A 24,693-nucleotide genomic window follows, 5' to 3' on the forward strand; every position below is an offset into this window, starting at 1 on the left:
ACTGATACTGCATATGAAGTTTAGGAATAGTACCTGGACCACAGTACTCAGTAAATATCAGCTATATGTATTACTTGCTTAAGCTAAGTATAATGTATATTTATATATATGCATATATATGTGCATGTATACTGTGTAGAGTGTGTGTAAAGTACATACATGTATACGTTACATACACGTAGACATTTAAATGTAAAAGTGTACATGAGCTCCTATTGTCTTAAATGCAGCCCACTTCACTCTTTCTAGATTCTATAGATATTTGCACTTTCAAACTCTACTTTAGAAAATTTTCAGGTCTTCTGCAGTTTCTCTAGAGGAGCACTGGACTCTGAATATGAACCTACTACAGACTGGTCAGTAATCTTCTCAATGGTTCTTCTAGCAAGTGAAGCAAACTCAGAAGAATATATTCCAATTTTTTTAATGCCTAGAAAAAGAAGCAGCAGCCCTTTTTTCCCCCTTACTGTAGGCTTTTAGGCATCTCGATTATGAAATATGGCTGCAACATTCTTTTAAATCCTTTTAAGTAGCAGTCATCTGCCTCTCCCCCTCCCATTCACCCCCCCTCTCTGATACTATTAAGCTCTTCACAGGTATCAATCGTAGGGAAGTAGGAAGAACTGCACTTTAAAAGGATTTTAAATAATGTCTCCAAGAAATATAGCAGCGGATTGTTTAATAGGGATTATCAGCCAAGAGTGTGCTAGAAGGGGGGAGGGTTCTCTTTTAAAAGGTCTTTAAATAATGTAAGTGTACTTCTTGGCAACATTACTCAGAGCCATTTAAAGAGCAGATATCTCTGCTGCACCTCTCCACAATCAGGAGTGTGCACCAGCAAAAGAGACATGAGAAAGACACATAGTGATGATGTTGCCACACCCTTGACACTGTCGTGACACAAAGATTGTAAATTTTATCCCAAACGTTGAGAGTACCAAAGACTTACTTAGTAAAGAGATCTTCTCTCTTTCCAGGAGTCAAGGTCAAATAACCCCAGAGAATATTTGAACATTTGCTCAATGATCTTTGTGGGGGAAATATTTTTTTATGTGTTTTCTGGAGGTTCTTGAGAAAGGGGCTGTTGCTCTATTTTCTCTTCTCCTTCACCCCTTCATAAAACCAAACATGAGGTCTAAAATCATCACAATTTAAACAGTACACTCTCTTCTTCCAAACACTCCATCCCCAACTCCCTCCCAGTCTGGCCTTATTAATACCTTTAGGATGAGTAGAAGAGGAAGGGGTGTGGCATGGGCCTTTGTTGTGGAGACAGAAAATCTGAGTTTAAAATCTGGTTCTGCCACTACTGGTGACTTTAGGAAAATGTTACTTCTTCATCCTGGGCCTGAGTCTTCTCATCTGCAAAACAGGGTTAAACCATTCTTGCTTCTAGCATTACTACTAGAGTTCAATAGAATCAAAGAATGGAAAACACTAGGCTCGATGCCCAATACATTTTAAGTGCTCAATACTCAGGGTGCTGTGACTTAAAAGCCATGATTTTCTGAGTGTGACTTTAGTTGTTTAGGGTACAGACTGTCTTAATATGCATGCCTTGGATAGCCCAAGAGTTGCGTCTGATACACAGCTGGTACTAAGGGTATTTTAAGGATCATTTTTAGGATGGTTGTATGTTGTCTGAGATCTGGGAATCAAGCAGAGCCTTCCTTTTGAGATGGAGATTTCCATCTCCTTTTGAGATGGAGATTTTCATCCCTTATACCATTTGTACAAATTACAATGGAAGGAAATTACAGGAAAATCATTTCTTTCCCTGTTTCAGAGACCTAACATAAAGCAGGAAAGACTGCTCAAAGATTCACTATCTTCCTTTACAGCCCAGAAAAGTTTCAAAAGTGAGAAATACTTTTATCCAGTGGACCCATGCACCTTACATTCTTGAAAAATTGTGAAATGTTAGGGCCAGGATCAAAGAATATCTCCAAAAAAGGATATTGAGCTGACAGGTGAGTGGAAATAATGCATCTCAAATGATGTGAGGGAAAATGATGTTCTTCTAGCATTCAGACAGTGGAACAGGTCTTGTGTCATTGACCACAATGACAGAAAATCAAACTGAACCCCATTAAAGGAAAAAAGCCATCTATTTTAGTTAGCCCAGCAGGCACCTGAAAGCTCCTCTCAGTATGAAAAAATGGAAGGGCACTTGAGAAGATGGAGGTCTCAGTTCTAATGACTATGTTTGCACCTCCTGGAGAGGATGGATCTCTCTTTTAAATATGAAGGATTGATTTTGAAAATACTCTTCTCTGCTGTGTTAGTTCTTTTCCTGCCTTTCAATGACAAGAGGACATGATTAGGTGAGGACCTTTTCAGTTAACGGAGATGAACCAAAACAAGGAAACCATTTTTTAACAACAAAAAGCTGGCAGGGCATTATTTGTTCTAACACTTTAATCCCCGTGTATTAAACAACAGTGCCTCAACAGGAGAAATATAAGACAAAGCATCAGAGAAATAAGGAAAAAAGACGCTTTGAGATTTTCTTAAAGCACTTCAAAGAACTCTGTACATTATCATTGCTACCTGGGAAGAAAAGGTAGAAATTATCTTTTTTCCTATTGGGATTCCAGGTATCTTGATTTTTCTAATCATCACCTGTTGATAGAAATACAGATTGACTCTTTGGCCCTTATGAAATAAAGCAAAAGTCCAAAGCAACTACCCAGATAACAAAAGGCCCCCTCACCCAAATTCTGACTTCGGCTATGCTGTAGGATGTATATAGAGAACTTTTAAATTTTTCAATATCAATTTCCATGAATACTTCCCCATTGACTCCACCATGGTAAATGGCAGTTTTTCCAAGCCATGGGCCCCAATCATCATCATTATTATTATATTATTATTATATTATTGTTAATAGTGTTTTACAAGCTAAAATGGAAAGGGTTACATTTACATACCCTTAAGCACAGTATGTGAAACACATTTTCCTAGACATATCTTGATTTCAATGTATTTCTTAACTTTTTGATAGAGTTCCAATAACTCACAAGCCAACTTAAGACAATAAGTATCTTAATGATTTTCTCCAACTAGACAGTCTTTCAGGACTTTTAAGTCATGTTCTGGGTAATGCTTTACCTGCCTACTCATCCCTTATACTTGAATTTGATTTTCTAGCTGAATATAAATATGTAACCAGTGCCATGGAACAAAGCAAAGATACACATTTGTCTCCTAAAAACAAGGTAAGGAACCATTCCCTTGAGTGTCAGACCTCAGAGCCTAGCTTCACCTAGGACCAAAGAAGGGGGTGGTAGGCAATATTTCTTTGGTAGTAAAATATAACTGTTCTGTTTTTTTTTTAAAAAGGCTTATTCGTTCATTCATTCATTCATTCATTCATTCATTTTAAAGAGAGAGCACATGAATTGGGAGGAGGGGCAAAAGGAGAGGGAGAAAAAGAATCTTCAAGCAGACTCCCTAAGTGCAGAGCCTGGTGCTGGGGCTCCATCCCAGGACCCTTAAGATCATGATCTGAGCAGAAGTCAAGAGCTGGCTGCTCAACCAACTAAGCCACCCAGGTACCCCATGTGTGACTGATTTTAGAGCACTGAGTTAGGTGTTGAGAAAGAAGGAGGGAGTTATGGTTACAGAGAGTGACTTCAGAAGGTTCTACCACAATTCAAGAATGACAAGGTAAAATCCAGCTTCTGAGTCCCAGTGTACTTGGAAAAAAGAGTAGAATTTCACAATAAAAGAGAAATGCACTCATTATAGTTAAAAAATCTTTTGGGGTCAATGTTGAGTTAAACCCAATGACTCATTGAAATACTGGCAAGTTCCTTCCATTGGCATTGATGCTTTAAACAGAGATGGGACATTTGAAAGGTAGCAAATATGATTTGCCTGCAACAGACAAGCTGCAACACTTGCCTCACTCAGCTTGGTCGTTGTGTTGATTCCAAAGCATACGAGGAGGGTAGGTCTATGGCTTAAAACATCCCCATGGCGTCTCAATGATTAACTCAGCAGCTTGAGCTATTCCAAATGTTGCTCTCTTGTCGGAGAAAAAGAATAAATACATTGGGTGTGAGTGATGGCCAGCGAGGGAAAGCTGGAATGTTTGCTCAGCCTCAGTGTTTTGCGAGTCGAACAGCTTTCCAAAGCCACTTTTTTACCCCTCTCCAGATGTTCCTAAGGAAGATGCAAATGAGCATATTTTAATGTTGCAAAACTGTCAAATCCTGTCCAAGGAACCTAACAGAATGTCATCAAGGCCAGCAGGTCTCCTTTCTGATGGGGAATGTCTGTATTGCTATCAATCACATAATCAGGGGGCTCCTAACAAAATATATGCTGTTTTCCTCCTCCGGAACTATAGACATTTCTCAGATATTCTCATGCACACTATCTTAAATTATTTAATTTTCTCATAATACTAGCTCACAAATGTCATCCCATAATATAGCCAACTGATGAGACATTATTTCACTGTATTACCTGTGATATTTATGGGTGACTCCACAGATGAGTAGCCTGAGGAATAGAGAATGTAAGTAGACTGGTCCAGCATCTCCCCTGCTTGAATAGAAACAAGTATAAAAACCACATTTCCCCTTCAGTTTTCCCTCAAGCCATAATTAGTTAGTTTTGGTTGTTTGTTTTCTTCCCAGGTTACACAATTTTTAAGGTGTTAATAGTATCACAAGGTCTCAGTTCTGAGTATAGCAAATGAGAGTTCAGAGATTCTCTGTTGATCTCCTGGCAGAGAGAAAGGGCACTGTAGGGTCTGTGCCCAACCCTGATTCATCCTATCCAATGAGAGCATCTGTCCCAGTTTGGATTAGCCAGAATTGAAATTTGAGAATATTTGAAAAGGCTCAACTAGAGGAAGGCCTTAGAATTTTGGCTAATAAAAGAATTCTGTGGATGTCAGAAAGAGAAAAGAAGAGAACAAATCTAGAGAGAAAGGGATAACAGAAAAGGAACAATTCCTACAGCATATACAAGCTATGACTCTGCAATGCCAAAAAACTGATTAAAAGGGAAAAACTTATTCCTCTAAATATTTACAAATATCTTCATCACCATATCATTTAGGAAATATGAAATTTGACTAAACAGTCCAAGTTTCATCAGATTCTTTAGCTTAATATTAAGTCTGTGTAAAATGTCCAAAATGAAAAAGAAATCCATCAAATATCTGGTTTACCTGAAAATACACATTATAGTTAGTGAACCAATATAGTATTACTTAAAGTCCACAGTTTACTTAGTTTTTACCTAATATCCTTTTTGTGTGTGTGTTCCAGGAGCCCATTCAGGATACCACATTACATTTAGTCATCGTGCCTCCTCAGACACCTCTCTGCTGTGACATTTTCTCAGACTTCCCTTGTTTTTAATGATTTGAAATTTTGAAGAATATTGGTATTTTGTAGGATGCCTCGCTACTGGAATTTGTCTCATGTTTGTCATGTGATAAGACTGGAGTTATGGAAATTTAAGGAGATCTTAAAGTTCTCATCCCAAGAAAAAATATTTGTAAATATGTGAGGTGATAGATATTAACTAAACTCATTGCAGTGATGACTCACTATATATATAGCCATACATAAATGTATATATATTCACATACATATATAAAATCACATATATGTGGATATGTAGATTTTATTTATTTATTCATGAGAGACACACAGAGAGAGGCAAAGACATAGGCAGGGGAGAAGCAGGTTCCCTACTTCCCGTCCTGCCTGATGCAGGACTCGATCCCAGGACCCCAGGATCATGCCCTGAGCCAAAGGCAGATGCTCAACCACTGAGCCACCCAGGCATCCCACATGTATATATGCATATATAATGCATACATATAATCATTATATATGAATATATATAAACATTATATTGTATATCTTAAACTAATACAAGGTTATATATCAATTATAGCTCAATAGAATCAGAGGGGTATTTATGGGTTATTCATGGAAGACCACAGAGATACAGTGCCATTGTCATATCAAGGGTACATGTTTTGTTTTGTTTTATTTTGTTTTGTTTTGTTTTGTTGACAAGACAGAAGAAAGAATGACCTTTATTTACTTATTTTTCTTTTTTAAATTTTAATTCTATTTTTTATTGGAGTTCAATTTGCCAACATATAACATAACACCCAGTGCTCATCCCGCCAAGTGCCCCCCTCAGTGCCCGTCACCCAGTCACCCCAAGCCCCTGCCCACTTCCCCTTCCACTACCCCTTGTTCATTTCCCAGAATTAGGTGTCTCTCATGTTTTGTCAAAGGGTACATGTTAACAACATGATTTATGGTTATTGCTATCAGCCTTGGTCACTTGATTAAGGCTGTGTTTGTCAGGTTTCTCTCTGTAAAGTTACTCTTTCTCTGCCTTTTTCTAGTGTATATTTTTGGAAGTAAGTCACTATGTGCAGCCTAAACCCAAATTTGGAGTCCTTCTTCATCCTTCAGAGATTTCTCTCTTCTTTTTCATGTATTAATTTGTTGAATCCTTTACATCACCATAAACACATGGATATTTCTTTTATATTTCAGGTTATAATCCTGTACTATATTATTTATTTTGTTGCTCAAATCATTACAGCTTTGACTGTTGGGTATTATTTCAGTTGGTTCCTGGGCAACTTTGATATACCCTGATCAATGTGTGGGGTCTTTGTTTTTTTCTTTCCATCTTTCCCTTTTTCTCGTTCTTTCCTTTCTTTTCTTTCTTTCTTTCTTTCTTTCTTTCCTTTCTTTCTTTCTTTCTTTCTTTCTTTCTCTTTCTTTCTTTCTTTCTTTCTTTCTTTCTTTCTTTCTTTCTTCCTTTCTTTTCCTTTCTTCTTTCTTTTTTATTCTTCTGAATGCTTCCCTACTTTCTGACACTACAAGGTGCTCTAGGCTCATCTTTTAGATCTCTTGTTGCAATCACAGAATCAGTCATTTCTCCAAGAAACCTTTACCTCTTTTCTCAGTCAATAGTATTGCAAACCAAGATTTAGGTACTAGATGTGTTCCTTGCTCCTGTAATACCATTTCTTTTAGGCCATCTCATCTAACACAGCAAAGATATATGTTTTTGTACTAACTCATGTATATACACAAATCTGTAAGTATTTCTATATGTAACCATCTATATTAGCTCATCACATGGGCTATTAGGGATGCTCATAATGTGGCAGCTTGCCCCCACCACCACCCCCCACCGCCAAGCAAAAATAAGGGAGAAAGAGCAAGATGGAAGCCACAGCATCTTTTAAACTAATCTTAGAAGTTTCATACCATCTGTTGTCTGTGTGCTAGTGATCATACAGACCTACCTTAGTACAGTGTGAGAGGGAACTTGAAAAGACTATGAAGACCAGGAAGCAGAAATCACTGGGAGCGGTCTTGAAGGCCAACCTTCATGGTGTGAGACCATTTCCCAATCTCTCACTCTCATTGATATTTACCAGATACCTACAGGATGCCTAAAGCTGTAGTAGAAATAAAGGAATTAGGAACACTAGTCAAACTGGAGAATGCAACACCATACAATTTCCTTAACATCAGATGATGCAGTATGGGAAGAGGATAAAATGTATACAACCACAGTTTTACACAGTGAACTAAACTTATTACCTTGTGTAATATTCTTTTTTTAAAAAAAATATTTTATTTATCTTTTCATGAAAAACACACACACACAGAGGCAAAAGGAGAAGTAGGCTTCCTACAAGGAGCCCAATGCAGGATTCGATCCCAGACCCCAAGATCACGCCGTGAGCTAAAGGCAGATGCTCAACTGCTGAGCCACCCAGGCATCCCACCTTGTGTAATATTCTTAAATAACCCTGTGTTCAACCATCCAACTGAGACAGTATCTCTTCATTGCGCACTAAATAAAAAATCAAATTTTAACCTCTTACCATCTTATTATTTCCAAACACATATGGTAATAACATTAACAAAAAAAAGGGGGGGGGTTGAAGTTCTTCAATATAAAGAAGGAGGCAACAATGACCAAGACCAGGAATAGGGTGTTGTTATAGAAGATGGAAAATGTTGTAGCTTCATAATCAGCAACTTCATTCTTCTTCCACAAAATTCTTTCATCTTTTTCCTTTTGAGACATCTTTTTGTTATCAGCTTCAGAGAGTTTTCGAGTCACTTCTTTGGAAACAGCATCCTCCCTCTTCTGTGCTACTCTGGGGCAAGATCCTGAACATGAGAGCTTCAGTCCCCATGGACTCAGGAGCTGGCAGGTTGGATGTGTTAAATGAAAGATAAATTGAACCTGGTATTTCCAACTCTAATCTATTTCCACACGGATCCTTCTTACTTCCTCCTCTTGTTTATTTGCAAACTCCTACTCCAGTAGTAAGAAACTTGGCTCCTCCATCTGCCATCTATTTACTTAATTGTTCTAATCCAGTATACATGTACAGCAGTATCAGAATTGTGGCAGTAGCAGAATCTCTTGTGGGAAACAACTCCATCAACTTCAGTGTCATGCTATGGATTTTTCCTTTGTCTTCACTCTTTCAGACTTCACTCATTTCCAAAGATACTTAAGTCAGCCCTTTATCCCTATCCTCTTCAGTGACTTTGCATCATACATTTGTAACACGGTTATATAATCTTGTCAGTATCTACATTCTTTCCTGAGATCCTCTAACCTTCTAAATAACTTTTTAAAAATTGTCCCCAAGGCTCAAGGTAGTGGTAGCGCTTCCTTTTGATACCAAGGAGGCAGCCCTGATGATCTCTGAATCACCTTTGGGGTCAGTCTTCTTTTTTGAGGAATAGTGCAGATGACTAGCTCTATTCCCATCCTGTTCCCTTTGGTCCAAACTGGCAGTGTCTCTGTTGGTATAATCCCATCTCTATTCCTGGCTTCTGTGGGGATGACTAGATAATTAGATCTGTGGTTCACATCAATATTAATCTCCTTATCAAATGATTGTTCAGCCACACCCTTAGTGTTTTCTTCAGAGTGTACTTTCTCATTTTTTGCAATAAGGATAGGCTGAGCACTTTCAGATTTCCTAATTCTAATTCCTTTTTGCTTAACAATTCCTTCAATTTATCTCTCTCTTCTCAAATTTTTCTGTAAGAATTAAAGAGAAACCTGTAAGCATTAAAGAGAAACACTCCTTCAACACTTTGCTTAGAATCTCCTCAGTGAGAGGACACCTGGTTAAGCATCTGATTCTTGGTTTGGGCTCAGGTCATGATCTCAGGATCCTGGAATCAAGCCCTACATTGGGCTCTACACTCAGCACAGGATCTACTTGTCCCTCTTCCTTCCCCTCTGGTCATCCCCTCACTTGCACATCCACTCTTCCTCACTCTCTCTCACATAAAAATAAAATAAAATAAAGTAAAATAAAATAAAATAAAATAAAATAAAATAAAATAAAATAAAAATCTCTCAACTATAAGAGACTCTTAACTACAGAGGTCAAACTGAGGATTGATGGAGGGAGATGGACAGGGGATAGACTAAATGGGTGATGGGTATTAAGGGGAGCACTTGCTGTGATGAACGTTGGATGTTAAACTTAAGTGATGAACCACTATATTCTACACCTGAAACCAATTTTGCCATATATGTTAAATAACTAGAGTTTAAATAAAAAATTGAATTCAAAAGAAAAAAAAAGAAGGAAAGAAAAATCTCCTCAGCTAAATACTAAAACAACACAATTCAGGCAAGTTCTTTGCCATTTTATAACAAGTATTACCTTTCCTCCAGTTTCCAATGATATGTTCCTCATTCTACCAGAGTACCCTTTAACATTCATATTCCTGCAAACATTCTGTTCATGATTATATATATATTCCCTAATAAAGGCTTTCTCTCTAGCTCCTCTTTTTCCTAAGCTCTCACAATTTAACTTCCATACTTCTCATTTAACCTCCGTATTTCTACCAAAGCTCCCTTCATGACATTCTAGGCTTTTTCTAGCATGTATCTCAAAACTTTTCCAGCCTCTCCACATTACCTAGTTTCAATGTTGCTTCCGTATTTTTAGGTATTTGTTATAGCAGAAGCCCACTTCTTGTACCAAGTCTTGTATTGGTCTGCTTGGGCTGCCATCACAAAATACCATAGATTGCATGGCTCAAACAAGAGAAATTTGTTTTCTCACAGTTTTGGACACTGAAAGGTCAAAGATCAAGGTTCTTGCAGAATTCAGGTTCTGATGAGAGCTCACTTTCTGTCTTGTAAATGGCCATCATCTTGTTCTGTCCTCACATGATTCTCCTTAGTGTGTACACAGAAAGATTTCTCTCTTTTCCTCTTCTTATAGTGCCACCAATCCTGGAATATGGTGCCACCCTTGTAAAACCATTTAACCTTAATTACGTCCTAAAGGCTCTCTCCCTAAATTTAGGCACATTGGTGGCTTAAGCCTCAACATATGAACTTGAGGGGGAAGGACACAATGCAGCCCATAATAGTACAGATTAAAGTTAATTCTTTGTGCTATATACTTTTATGGATTTGGACAGATTGTAGTATCTTATATTCACAACTACACTATTATGCAGAATAATTTCCCTGTCCTAAAAATCCTCTGTGCTTCATTATTAATCCCTAATTTCTCCCCCAAACCTTTGAAAACCACTGATAATTTTGCTTTTCCTATAGTTTCACTTTATCTAGCTATTTGGTTCATTATACACAAACAAACTGCAAAATTTCTGCACCAAGATTATGTATAGGTGCAGAAATACATAATCTAATCTCTCAAGACACCAAAAAAAAAAAAGGTTAAAAGTTTGAACTAAAAGAACTTTTAGGTCCTATTTCAGCTCAGATACTATATGATATTATGATTTATCCTATTATTTTCCTATCAAAAATGGAAGCAGTTCGGGGTCCCTGGGTGGCGCAGCGGTTTGGCGCCTGCCTTTGGCCCAGGGCCCGATCCTGGAGACCCGGGATCGAATCCCACGTCGGGCTCCTGGTGCATGGAGCCTGCTTCTCCCTCTGCTTGTGTCTCTGCCTCTCTCTCTCTCTCTCTCTCTCTCTGTGTGACTATCATAAATAAATAAAAAAAATTTTAAAAAAATGGAAGCAGTTCTCTAAGCTTCTGTTGACATGAACTTACTACTGCTAAATGCTTAAGACCTCTGTATGTTATCTCTTATCCATCATAAAATAATGTCTCATATTTCCTTCTTGTTTTCCCTGTCTAATTTAAACTTAAAATTCAAGACCAGATTTAAACTTACTGAAGTACCAAATTACAACTGATTTTCAAAAATGCGATTCCATGGATCCCTGTGTGGCTCAGCGGTTTAGCACCTGCTTTCGGCCCAGGCCGTGACCCTGTAGTCCCGGGATCAAGTCCTGTGTCAGGCTCCCTGCATGGAGCTTGCTTCTCCTTCAGTTTACGTCTCTGCTTCTCTCTCTGTGTGTCTCTCATGAATAAATAAAATATTTTTAATGTGATTACATGTATGATTAGCTTCAAAAAAAATCTTATATAAGTAAACTCACTCTATTATTACCATTAAAAAATAATTTACTGAAATATTTATTTAAATAATTCACCCTCTCGGTGCATCCTAAATTAGATTAAATTAACAAAACTGAATTTGATATATCACTTCTCAGCTGGTTTATAGCTACACCTATGCAAATAAAAATTATCAACCTGGTAGAATGATAAAATAACAATACTAGTAAATTTTCATATATTTTTACTAAAGCTTTAGCAAGGATAATGTTCTTTATTAGGAACCAAATCCTCTTACTTGTACAATAACTCTTCATTTGGGTGGAAGTTTTAAAATACATATGCAAGTTTTCTGACATGATCCCCATCAGATATGGGCCAATTTAGTAACTGGTTATAACCAAAAGAATGTAACAAAAGTGAAGCCACACAAGTTCAACTTCTTATCAGACACATCACCAGAGGCAAGGGAAACAAAAGCAAAAATGAACTATTGGGATTTTATCCAGATAAAAAAATCTCTGCACAGAGAAGGAAACAATCAACAAAATTAAAAGGCAGCCTACAGAATGGGAGAAGATATTTGCAAATGTCTTATCAGATAAAGGGCTCATATCCAAAATCTATAAAGAATTTATCAAACTCAACACTCAAAAAACAAATAATCCAGTTAAAAAATGGCAGAAGTCATAAATAGACACTTTTCCAAAGAAGATATCCAGATGCCTTACAGACATAGGAAAAGATGCTCAAGATCACCTATCATCAGGGAAATACAAATCAAAACCTTGATGAGATACCATCTCACACCTGTCAGAATGGCTAAAATTAACAACACAAGAAACAACAGGTGTTGATGAGGATGTGGAGAAAGGGGAACCCTCTTGCACTACTGGTGGGAATGCAAACTGGTGCAGCCACTATGGAGAACAGGTTGGAGGTTCCTCAAGAAGTTAAAAATAGAACTACTCTATGACCCAGCTCTTAGACTCACTACTAAGTATTTACCCAAAGGATACAAAATTATAAATTCGAAGAGGTACATACACCCCAATGATTATAGCAGAATTATCAACAATAGCCAAACTATAGAGAAAGTCCAAATGTCCATCAACTGATGAATAAATAAAGATGTGGTATACATATATAATGGAATATTACTCAGCCAAGAAAAAAGAATGAAATCTTGCCATTTGCAATGAGGTGGATGGAGCTAGAACGTAGTAATGTGAAATGAAAGAAGTCAATCATAGAAAGACAAATACTGTATGATCTCATTCATATGTGGAATTTAAGAAACAAAACAGATGAACATAGGAGAAGGGGGAAAAGAAATAAAAAGAGAGAGAAACAAACCATAAGAGACTTTTACAAATAAAGAACAAACTGAGGGTTGATGGAAGGAAGTGGATGGGAGATGGGCTACATAGATAACAGGTTTTAAGGAGGGTAATTGTTATGATGAGCACTAGGTGTTGTACATAAGTGATGAATCACTGAATTCTACTCCAGCAACCAATATCATGCTGTATGTTAAATAAATTTCAATTTAAAAAAGGTGATGCCACAAAAAATCAAAAGCTAGATCCAAAGGATCAGATAGCTCCTACCTGGTTCTTTTGGGAAACTCACTTTGGGGAAAGCTAGTACCCATGTCAGATAAATCACCATCTTGAGACTTCCGCTGCAAAGGTTACCTATAGGATCCCAGATCACTACTTCCAGCTGAGTTCAGCAATTGAGTTATTTTTAACCCAGGCTTCAGATATGTGTATGAGGAGCTTTTAGGTGATTTCAGATGCTAGCTGCCATCCTCAGCCTTTGAGTATTGCCACTTGAGGCTCCAGACATTATAGAGTTGAGACAAGCCAACCTCTTGTCCCTACTTGAATTCCTAACCCAAAGAATCCATAAACTTAACAAAATAATAAATTATTGTTTTATGCCACTAAGTTTTGGGGTGTTACTATAATGGCAGTAATAACTGGAAGAGTTTGGTTCTCCCAAAAGCAGACCTTGAGATTAGGAAGTAGATTATTTAGGAGCTGATTCTAGGAAGCATCAGTTTGAGAGGAGAAAGGGGAAACGAAGAAAGCTAATATGGGTATGTTATAAGTCACAACTGTGCTCATATGGTCCCATTTGCTGCTAAGGGCCTCTAGAAGATTGTATAGAAAATGCTTCCAGGGACGCCTGTATGGCTCAGTTGGTTAAGCATCTGCCTTTGGCTCAGGTCATTATCTCATGGTCCTGGGATTGAGCTCAGGATAGAGCTCCCCATTGGGCTCCCCATTGATCAGGGAGCCTGCTTCATCCTCTCTCTCTGCCCCCCAACTTGTGCTTCCTCCTCTGTCTCTCTAGTATTCTCTCTCTCTCTCTCTCTCTCTCTCTCAAATAAATAAATAAAATCTTAAAAAAAAAAGAAAATGTTTTCAAGTTGTCATTTGGGGAATATAAATAATAGTGAAAGGGAATAGGAGGGAAGGGAGAAGAAATGGGTAGGAAATATCAGAAAGGGAGACAGAACATAAAGGCTCCTAACTCTGGGAAATGAACTAGGGGTGGTGGAAGGGGAGGAGGGCGGGGGGTGGAGGTGAATGGGTGACGGGCACTGAGGGGGGCACTTGACAGGATGAGCACTGGGTGTTATTCTGTATGTTGGCAAATTGAACACCAATAAAAAATAAATTTATTATTTAAAAAAAGTCCTATCTGATGGGTAAAGAAACTAGAATATTTATCCATCAACTTTCATCCATCATTGGTTGAGAAGTGTTCTAGGGTGTTAACATGCAGGCATTTGACCTGCCCTACAGATGGGCTACACTTTTCTGCAGAGAGTTCATAGGAACTTATAGCAAGAAGCTATAAGTGGTGGATGCAGAGGGGATATAAGTGGAGCCTCAAACCCACTGGGCAGTTGTTCTTAAACTGAAGTCCATTGAGCCATGATTGGATTTATAATGGGTCTAGCAACCTTTGGAAACTATTTTTCAAATTCTGGAAACATGAACATGTGTATATTTTTCTAAAAAGAGAGTTCAGGATTTCATCCAAATGGTCCAACTGGTCTCTGAAGCAAAAATGGTTAAGAATAAAAAGCCCAGATAACAACAAGAGTTATTCACCTTAGGCTCTCTTTATTATACTGGATAATAATAATCTGTAATAATTGTTGCTATTAAATTATAGATAGGTATAGAGTAAGTAGTTATACAGTAAGTCTTATGAAATTGTATGGAACTATAATAACTAAAATTTACTGGCAAAAAGATTGATTGTCATACTGTTCTCTTGGCAGAAGAATTTTGGCAGATGAAGAAACTAAAGAATATCCAAGAAAAAGTAGTCATACTTCAACCACTGCCAAAATATGTGGTTTCATAAACAATACTTAGGCATCTGGTGAACAAGAGGATAAATTATATCTTTGTGGATAGTCTAAGCGTGACACATTTGAGCACTTCATTCTCAACAATGCCGAATATTTTTATTGATATGAGATAATAAAACAATAATACTACAATGAAACCATAATAAGAATGGAAATCAGTAAAATGCTTCAATACCAAGAAAAATCTCAATGTACCAGGCATGTCCTCAGCATTAAACTTATGCAAAGCTGTCTTCTTTTAGTCAAATCCCTCCAGACTTAAAGAAAGCAGGAACCAGTTCCAAAGAAAAACTGTGAAATTATGCCTGCCTGATGGAATTTGGTCATGTTATCCTATCTATTCAGCTAACTGGTACTTAAAAACTACCCTACCACATCTCCCAAACCATAGCCACTCAAGGGTACTGTCTGACTATTTTTTTTTATTTTTTCAACTAGTTATGTTGGCTTTTGTGCATCATTTAAATTTACAGCTATAAAACTATCCACCATTAACCACACTCCTAAATACTTCTCAAGTATTTTGTATGAATTCAAGGACAGTAAAAGCAAAATTAATTCAAGTGAGAACAGTTTACAAGCTGCTAAGTTAAAAAGTAAAATGACAGTACTTCTTTTTGTTGAGGGAGGGAGGGACAGAGGGAGAGGGAGAGAGACAATCCCAAACAGGCTCCACGCCTAGCGCAGAACCACACATGGGGCTTCATCTCACAACACTATGATCATGACCTGAGCCAAAATCAGAAGTTGGATGCTTAACTGATTCAGTCACCCAGGTGTCCTTAAAATGACAGTATTTCAGAAGATATCACTTGATTTCCTTTAATAAAAGATGCCTGGAGCATCTGGGTAGCTCAGTTGTTTAAGCATGTGACTCTTGATTTTGGCTCAGGTCTTGATCTCAGGATCCTGGGATTGAGCCCCACATCAGGCTCGCGACTCAGTGGGGACTCTGCTTGGGATTCTTTCCCTCTCCCTCCCCCTCTGCCCTTCCCCTCACTTTCTCTGTCTTTCAAATAAATAAATAAATCTTTAAAATAAATAAGTAAATAAATAAATAAAGCAAGCCTGCCAGCTATGTCTGAACCAGCTATTTCAAGCTATTTTTCCTAGCTTTCTGAATAAGGGACTGTCTCTCACTACCCTCTCCCCATCCCTTCACCTCACAGATAAAGTCACTTATCTATATACTGCTTTGTTAATGTTTTCCTAAGGGTGTCTTTTGATGATAATTGGTTATTATGAAGCCCATAATGACTTAATTCTAGCATCTACTGTCACATGCTGTCATTTAAATCTCAATGGATATCACTGTCTCCTTCTCACTTAAAAAAAATACATTTTCACCTCCAAACATCTGCATTAGCATATAGCTTATGTTTTCCTTGGATAGGTTAAATGAATTACAAAATGCTAGTCTCTGAAATTAGTATCTTATGTGAATTAGCTCAAAGAGGAAAAAAAATCCTCTTATCTGTCTATACATAATGTATATATAAAAGACACAATGCTACTTCAATGTGTACAAAAAAATTGTATTCTAATGTCATTGGAAAAAAAACTAGAATATAGCTTCATAGCTCTCCAATTCCTTCACAGTCCTTCAACAGTCTTTGTCAATTAACATAAATATTGTTTTAGAAAATGCCACCATATATTTGAACTATTTATTGTTCTGTATGTTGCAATAAATTTCATAGAAATATTAAGCCCTCCCCTATCAAAATAAAAACCATTAAAAATATGTGAATATAAACTCATCTCAATCAGCTATTGGTAAGGTATCCCTGAGAAAGCTGCATTATTATTATTTTTAAAGATTTTATTTATTTATTCATGAGAGATACACAGAGAGAGGCAGAGACACACAGAGAGAGGCTCCCCTGAAGGGAGCCTGTTGCGGGACTTGATTCCAGGACCTCAGGATCATGACCTGAGCCAAAGGCAGACGCTCAACCACTGACCACCCAGGTGCCCCAAGAAAGCTGTATTACTAAAATGAGCTGACTTGGGGATCCCTGGGTGGCTCAGTGGTTTAGCGCCTGCCTTCGGTCCAGGGCGTGATCCTGGAGTCCTGGGATCAAGTCCCACATCAGGCTCCCTGCATGGGGCCTGCTTCTGCCTCTGCCTGTATCTCTGCCTCTCTCTCTCTCTCTCTCTCTCTCTCTCTGTCTCTCATGAATAAATAAATAAATAAATCTTTTAAAAAAATAAAATGAGCTGACTTATGTATGCTTATGACTATCTGACCACACGATTAGACTTCAGATAACTGAAAGCTTTTTTTAATCAGTAAGGTGCCAATTGTTTTATCACTTTAATTTCATAGAACAAATATGATAATCTTTTTATTGATTTATCTGATTTTTATTAAATCATTGAAGCACTTACATTATTTGCATATATGGATATAATTTTTATTTTTTTATTTAATTTTATTTATTTTTACATTGTTTTATATAAGTTAGATTTGCCAACCTATAGTATAACACCCAGTGCTCATCCCATCAAGTACACTCCTCAGTGCCCATCACCTTAGCTTGTATATAAAAGCAAAAATTAGAAAAGAAATTATGATAAATTTTTTAGTTATGTCTTAAAGGGCTATGACTAGTTAAGAAATTGTATTGGCCACTTCACTGCATAGAAATTCAACTAAGAATAATAACGTACATATCTAAGTCCTCCTTTGATGGGAGATAATCAGTGGTAAACTATGCCAGTGGGCTTCTCTGGGCAGAACTAGGAGTGTGTGTCTTTCACGTAAAGTTTCAGGCAATCAAAATCCTAGATGTGCACAGAGTCAAAAGCCAAATGGGAGACATCAAGGAACCCAAGGAATCCTCTCTTTGGAGCAGAGAGGAGAGTCCAAATAGGTCCTTAAGAGCAGATTTTAAGAATAAAAAACATCATGAAGTCCAAACTGAGAGGCTATACAAGAAGGGTGATTAGGGTCAGCCCAAGGGGAAGCAATGACGGGACCTGGGCAATTACACTAGGCAATTATATGGGCAATCATTGAGCAAGATCTGGGGGATTTGATACCTGAAACACCTGGAAGGAATCATTCCCAACCTACCAATACCAAAGAAGCTGATGGAAAGGAAAATCAACTACCAAACCAAGTTGAATCAGAATGATTACCTGGAAATAATAAAGATAGAAAGCATCAAAGCACAGTCTTTTGAGCTCAGAAATGTGGTGAAGAACAAGGATGAAGAACAAAGAAACATTCAGACCCTAACTCTGCAAGTTGGTCCACGTCAATCACCCATTCTCTTTTCATATTGAAGTCAGAAGTAGGAATAATTGATGCTGACTTAATCCAATGAGGATGAATGTGTGAAATGCTTCCAGAAAACTTTCTTCACAGAAATGCACTTTATAAGAAGAAAGATGAATGGTATTAAGTAGGGACAGTCATCTAAGAGAAAAAAACTGTAAGTTACTTATATTTAGTGATAACAACACTAAGTTTACCAATCTACAAAATAAGAATTCAATGAAACATGTACCTTTATAGGTAAAATTACAATGTTTCCAAAAACCTTATTTTCTGGGTGCATAATAAAGACTAAAGTGAAGAATGCAAATAAAAAGAATTTTTAAAGAATAATATTAGGAGTGACAAAAACATAGGACCAATGTTTCTATTGGGTGTAGATAAAAACTAAAGCTTTCAACCTAGAAATCTTCTAGTAGGTCCTGAAGCATTCTTAAGTTCTGGATAGACTACTCAGCACATAAAACATTACAAGGCTTTCATTAGTGATAGGTTATTTTCCTATTTGTAAATAATTAAGAGTACATGTTTACTACCAAATAGTTGTTAATCCATTCAACAAATATTTCAGAACATCTGATATATTCTCAGCACTGTATATTATAGGTATTAAGCACTGTTCCTATCCTCAAGTAACTTGTAGTTTAGTTGGGAAGGAAAGAGACAAATTCAACAAAGAATCAGAGAGCAATTCAGCATTATAGGGGAAAGGAGAGAAAATGAGTGGGAAAAATCAGAGAGGGTGACAAAACATGAGAGACTCCTAACTCCGGGAAATGAATAAGGGGTAGTGGAAGGATTGGGTGAGGGGCACTGAGGGGGACACTTCACGGGAGGAGAACTGGGTGTTATATTATATGTTGGCAAATCGAACTCCAATAAAAAAAATATACAAAAAGAAAGAAAGAAGAAAGGAAGAAAGAAAGAAAGAAAGAAAGAAAGAAAGAAGAAAGAAAGAAAGAAAGAAAGAAAGAAAGAAAGAAAGAAAAGAAAAAGAAAAGAAAAAGAAAGATGGAAAAGAAAGAAGGGGAAAAAAACTATAATGTTGAGCCATGCTTTGGTTCTTTTAGGAGAAAAGGGACAAAATATTGGCTGAAAAAAATCCATTTCAAAAGAGATGATAATAATGAAAAAGTGAAGGAAGGGAAAGAGGAGGAAGACAGTTATTAGGTACTAGGCACTGGGCTATGTTCTTTACATATAGTAAGCTGTTTTATATTAAGGTCATATTAATGAAAAGAATAGTATTATCTAATGATGTTTACTGCTTTTATTTTTTGAGTGCTGGACAAATATTTACAAATATCAACTTCTTACAATAAATCCTATAAAATAGTTTTCCTCCCATATCACAGATAAGAAAACTGAGAAAAAGATGTTAATGTGTTCAAGATCACAAAGCTAATCACACTGCTAGGAGAAAAACAGAAGCCATCTGTCTACAGAACCTATCCTCTTATTCCTTGCTAGCTATATTGTTCCCATTTTACAGATATAGAAAAGGACTCTAAATTAGGGCTGCCCATATGTTTCATGAGTTTTCTTCTGCTTTGTGAGAGGCTCTCAGGAGAGGCCTGAAAGTGGATTAATCTCCTTTACTCTGTAATTTAATTTTCTTTCCTGAACAACGAAGAAAGCCTAGGATTTTTTTAAAAAGATTTTTTATTTATTCATGAGAGACACAGAGAGAGAGACACAGAGACAGAGACACAGGCAGAAGGAGAAGCAGGCTCCATGCAGGGGGCCCGACATGGGACTCGATCCCAGGTTTCCAGGATCAGGCCCTGGGCTCAAGGCGGCGCTAAACCGATGAGCCACCCAGGCTGCCCAAGCCTAGCTTTTTTAAAAGAAATATTGTTAAAATAAAATTAGCAAAGGTAAATCACAAGGAAAGGAAAATTAAAAGGCAATAGCAAGATCTAACATCCACCTCCCTTTCAGCAACCCTCAGTTTGTTTCCCAGAGTTAAGAGTCTCTCATGGTTTGTCTTGCGCTCTGATTTTTCCCTATTCAGTTTCCCCTCCTTCCCTATGGTTCCTTGCACTATTTCTTATATTCCACATATGAGTGAAACCATATTGTCTCTGATTGGATTATTTCACTTAGCCTCATACCCTCTAGTTCCAATCACATCAATGTAAATGATAGGTATTCATCCTTTCTGATGGCTGAGTAATATTCCATTGTGTATATATACCACATCTTTATCCATTCATCAAAGGACATCTTGGCTCCTTCCATAGTTCAGCTATTCCGGACATTGCTGCTGTAAACATTGGGGTGCAGGTGTCCCACTGTTTTACTACATCTGTATCTTTGTGCTACTTATCCAGTAGTGTAATTGCTGGGTCATGCGGTAGCTCTATTTTTACTTCTTGAGGAATCTCCACACTGTTTTCCAGAGTGGCTGCACCAGTTCACATTCCCACCAACAGTGTAAGAGGGTTCCCCTTTCTCCACATCCTCTCCAACATCTGTTGTTTCTGTCTTGTTAATTTTAGCCATTCTCAGTGGTATAAAGTGGTATCTCATTGTGGTTTTGATTTATATTTTCCTGATGATAAGTGATGTGGAATATTTTTTCATTTGCCTGTCGGCCCTTTGTAGGTCTTCTTTGTAGAAATGTCTGCCCATGTCTTCTGCTCATTTCTTGACTGGATTGTTTGTTTTTTGGGTGTTGAGTTTGATAAGTTCTTTATAGATCTTGGATACTAGCCCTTTATCTGGTATGTCATTTGCAAATATCTTCTCCCATTCTGTAGGTTGTCTTTTAGTTTTGTTGACTGTTTCCTTTGTTGTGCAGAAGCTTTTTATCTTGATGAAGTCCCAATAGTTTATTTTTGCTTTCATTTCCCTTGCCTTTAAAGATGTGTCTTGCAAAAAGTTGCTGCAGCCAAGGTCGAAAAAGTTGCTGCCGTGTTCTCCTCTAGGATTTTGATGGATTCCTGTCTCACATTTAAGTCTTTCATCCATTTTTAGTTTATCTTTGTGTGTGGTGTAAGAGAGTGGCCTAGTTGATTCTTCTGCACGTGGCTGTCCAATTTTCCCAATACCATTTATTGGAGATATTTTTTTTGACTGGTGCACTAACATTTTAATTAAGGCTCTGAAGCTTCAACTATCTTTGTACATTTAGTTTGACTCCTCTCTAACAAGCTCTTACAAGATAAAAGCAGCTAAGTAGAGGGTGAAGAAGAATGCTTCTAAAAATTATAAAGATAGCAATGGAGGATACAACTTAACAATGATGAATGTGAAGAAATTACAAAAGGCAGACAAAGAAACTCAAAGACACCCTGATTCCCCATTTTAGGTTAAGGCAAACAGCCCTAAATTCCTCAATAGTTACTAAGAGCATTATTGTATTTTAAAAAGGTCAAGAATTAGTGTTCATAATCATTGCAAGTCACAAATAAAGATTAATTCACATCCAGTATCTTTTATTTTATAAAAATTTAGTATGTTTTGTAATTTGTTATTAAGTTACTATTAAAAGTTAAAACATGCACAAATAAGCTAGCACTCAACAAACTGAAAATTCTGACGAAATAAAACAATTCACTCCTTGACGAGATTAAGAATCTCAAGATTTCCTTCCTCAAGATTTCAGTTGGTTGCTCAGATATGAGAGGCATTTCTTTTTTAAAAAAGTTAAAGAATTGTGAAGGCTGATTTTTATTTTATTTTTTTAAAGAATTTATTTATTTATTCACAGAGACCCAGAGAAAGAGAGAGAGAGAGAGAGAGAGGCAGAGACACAGGCAGAGGGAGAAGCAGGCTCCATGCAGGGAGCCCGATGTGGGACTCGATCCCGGGTCTCCAGGATCAGGCCTTGGGCCGCAGGCGGCGCTAAACTGCTGCCCAACTGCAGCCACTAGGGCTGCCCAAAGGCTGATTTTTAGAATGTCTATTTCTCCCAAGTCTACTTATAAAAATAAAGTGAAACTTTATTAAATGATAAACCAGTAAAATGCAGTGTTAAATTATTTGCACAGGGACTGGACTGAAGTTTGCATTTGCATTATCCATGTATAGCTATGAAAATTATTAGTAAATCAAATCTCCAAGGGAATGCTTAGCAAATCAAGGGAAGAATTGATTGGCATTCATTCCCTCTGAGTCTCATCTTTGGAGAACATACTGGAGGTCTCCATATATATAGAGGCAGAGAAGGTGTTACATGGAAAAAAATGGAGTGAAAGAATAAGATTTTAAACAAAGCATACAGGCAGAGTGGACTGTTCAATATTAAATGGCTTTTCAAGTTGCAAGACAAGAATGAAGACTTTGTCACTTTGTTCTGGATGACATGTTGACAGATAGCAGCCCTCTGATAGCTCAGCAGAGGACGAAGGTTTTATATGCCTGTAATAAGAACATTAACGAATTTGACAGTAGACAGCAGCTTGTACAAACTGCTGTGCTGATACCATTCTCTGTCCAAAGACGACAAGTAATGATAATGATGAAAATTAAGCAATGAGAGTGAAATCAATCACGTTAGAAAGAATACTGAAAAAAAAAATACAGATGGGAGCTCCTATGCATCTGAGATCTTTAAAATGACTAACGTTTTAGATGTATGGTTATTACCAGCCCAAGTGCCTTTTCTTTATCTCTTCTTCTCTATTCTCTTACCCAGCCCAAATGAATCTACAAACATTCAAGGCTGCATGTGGTAAAGCTTCATCTTTTAGAAGACAGTAGAGAATGCTTCAGAAATATGTCACAATGGAGAGTTAAAAGCCAGGGATGGACTATGAAATTAAGTTATAAAATGACCTGTGATTAAATGTGCATATTGTGTTTATTATATTCTAGGCACATTACTAAATCTATAATTAAATGAAATACATAAGATCATTGGTTTCCTAAAGTTCAAGTGGTTAAGAGAAAGTCAAATAAATGAACAAACAAATTAACAAATACACACATAAATTTCCTTATGAAGGAAATAAACGAGTTGGTGAGTTAGAGTAATTGAAGGAGGTTATGGTAGATAAGTGATCATGGAAAGCCTCTCAGAAGAGGTAAATAATATGCCAGAAGATACCAATATTTCAGTAAAGTTGGAAAAAAGATCTAGGATATTTATGGCACTTTTGCAAAGAAATTTTAGCATGACTGCTGAATTAGATGTAAAAGTAGCTAATATTCAACAGGCCGTCAATATTTTGGGTTATCTGTTCCACTGGACAGAAATTGTGTGCATATCTACAGGGTAAAAATCTGTAAGTAAAAAAAAAAAGGAATTTCACTAAGTCTACAGTGAGCTGAGACCTAAAGGATGAGAATTATTAAGTCAAGCAAAAAGATGGGAATGCTGGGAGGAGGGGGAGGACGTGATTGCTCTAGACATAGAGGGAAGAGAAAATGCAATAGCCAAGAGATAGGCAAGAATTAGGAGAACTGAAAGGACACCAATGTGGCTAAAGCAGAGTGACCAAGCAGAACAGCAACATGGGATAAGGTTGATGAGGAAGGAATGAGCCAGTTCATGCAGAACCTTTTAATCTGAATTTTTACTATAAGATTAATTGTAACCCAGGAGTAAAAAGGGATGAACATATTTATGTTCCTGATAGGTCACCCTTGCTTCTATGTGGAGGTGGGCTATGTGGGAGAGAAGTTGAATAACGAGTACTGGCAGATTTAGTCCATTTCAGTAGTTCTGAAGAGCTGATGGCAGTTTGAATAGAAATGAAATGAAGTAAATTGACATGAGACTAACTTCAAAGTAAGAAAAACTGTTTTTGTTTATGAATTGGAATGAGGCAATGGAATAATCAAGGATGCCTCTTAAGTCTTTTGCCTGAGCTAACAAGATGGGAAATGAGTGAAAGAAGAAAAATGGGTTTGGGAAAACACAATCAGTGCCACACTGTAAGTCATATACGGAAGGCTGGGAGAAAGTTCTATACCATAATCTTTGGGAATCACATGGTCAAGTAAGAGGATATGAGAAATATTCTGCAGGAGGAATTAGAAACTCTAAGTTCAAGTATTTATTTTATTTTTTTTCAAGTATTTATTTTACCACTTACATTAGAATTACACAATGGATATGGAAGGGACATGATGGGTCGCCCAGTGCTGCTTCCCACTGATCACAACACCTTCTAATAAATCCAGTGATTAGATTCCCATTACCCTAGAAGGCAGCCACTCCATTTTAGGAAAGCTCTGACTGTTGAGGAGTTCTTAATATTGAATCAATATTCTATGCACTACACACACCAACTTTAACCTCTGACCTACACAGTAAATTCCCCTGGGATTCTCTTTACTGCCTCTGATACCTAAATTTGAATCTTAGTTCTAACTATGTGCATTCCTACTCAATGTCTACATACAAAAATAGTCAAAGTTATAATTTTTGTAACGTTAATAAGACTTTCATGGTTGCCTTCGTATTTTGATATTTTGTAACTATAAATCTTTAATCTGCTCAATTTTCCCATTTATAATACGAGCTATATTACAGATTTTGAGGAGTTTCTAAGGAAAACATAATTGTAATCATTTTCTAGTTTGCTGATTTACAGTTAGTGAAGCTAAAACATAAAACTGAACAGAAGT

At 37.1% G+C, this 24,693-nt stretch overlaps 1 long non-coding RNA gene across 1 annotated transcript; it reads left to right on the forward strand.

The window, feature by feature from the left end:
- The first annotated feature begins 1,845 nt into the window (after window positions 1-1,845).
- On the forward strand, window positions 1,846-5,351 carry LOC140623618 (uncharacterized). Its single transcript, XR_012023172.1, has 3 exons — window positions 1,846-1,970; window positions 3,151-3,218; window positions 5,286-5,351. It is a non-coding gene; the product is annotated as an uncharacterized lncRNA (long non-coding RNA).
- The last annotated feature ends 19,342 nt before the right edge of the window (window positions 5,352-24,693 follow it).

Source organism: Canis lupus, chromosome 33 (assembly GCF_048164855.1).
Source record: "Canis lupus baileyi chromosome 33, mCanLup2.hap1, whole genome shotgun sequence".
Taxonomy (NCBI): Eukaryota; Metazoa; Chordata; class Mammalia; order Carnivora; family Canidae; genus Canis; species Canis lupus.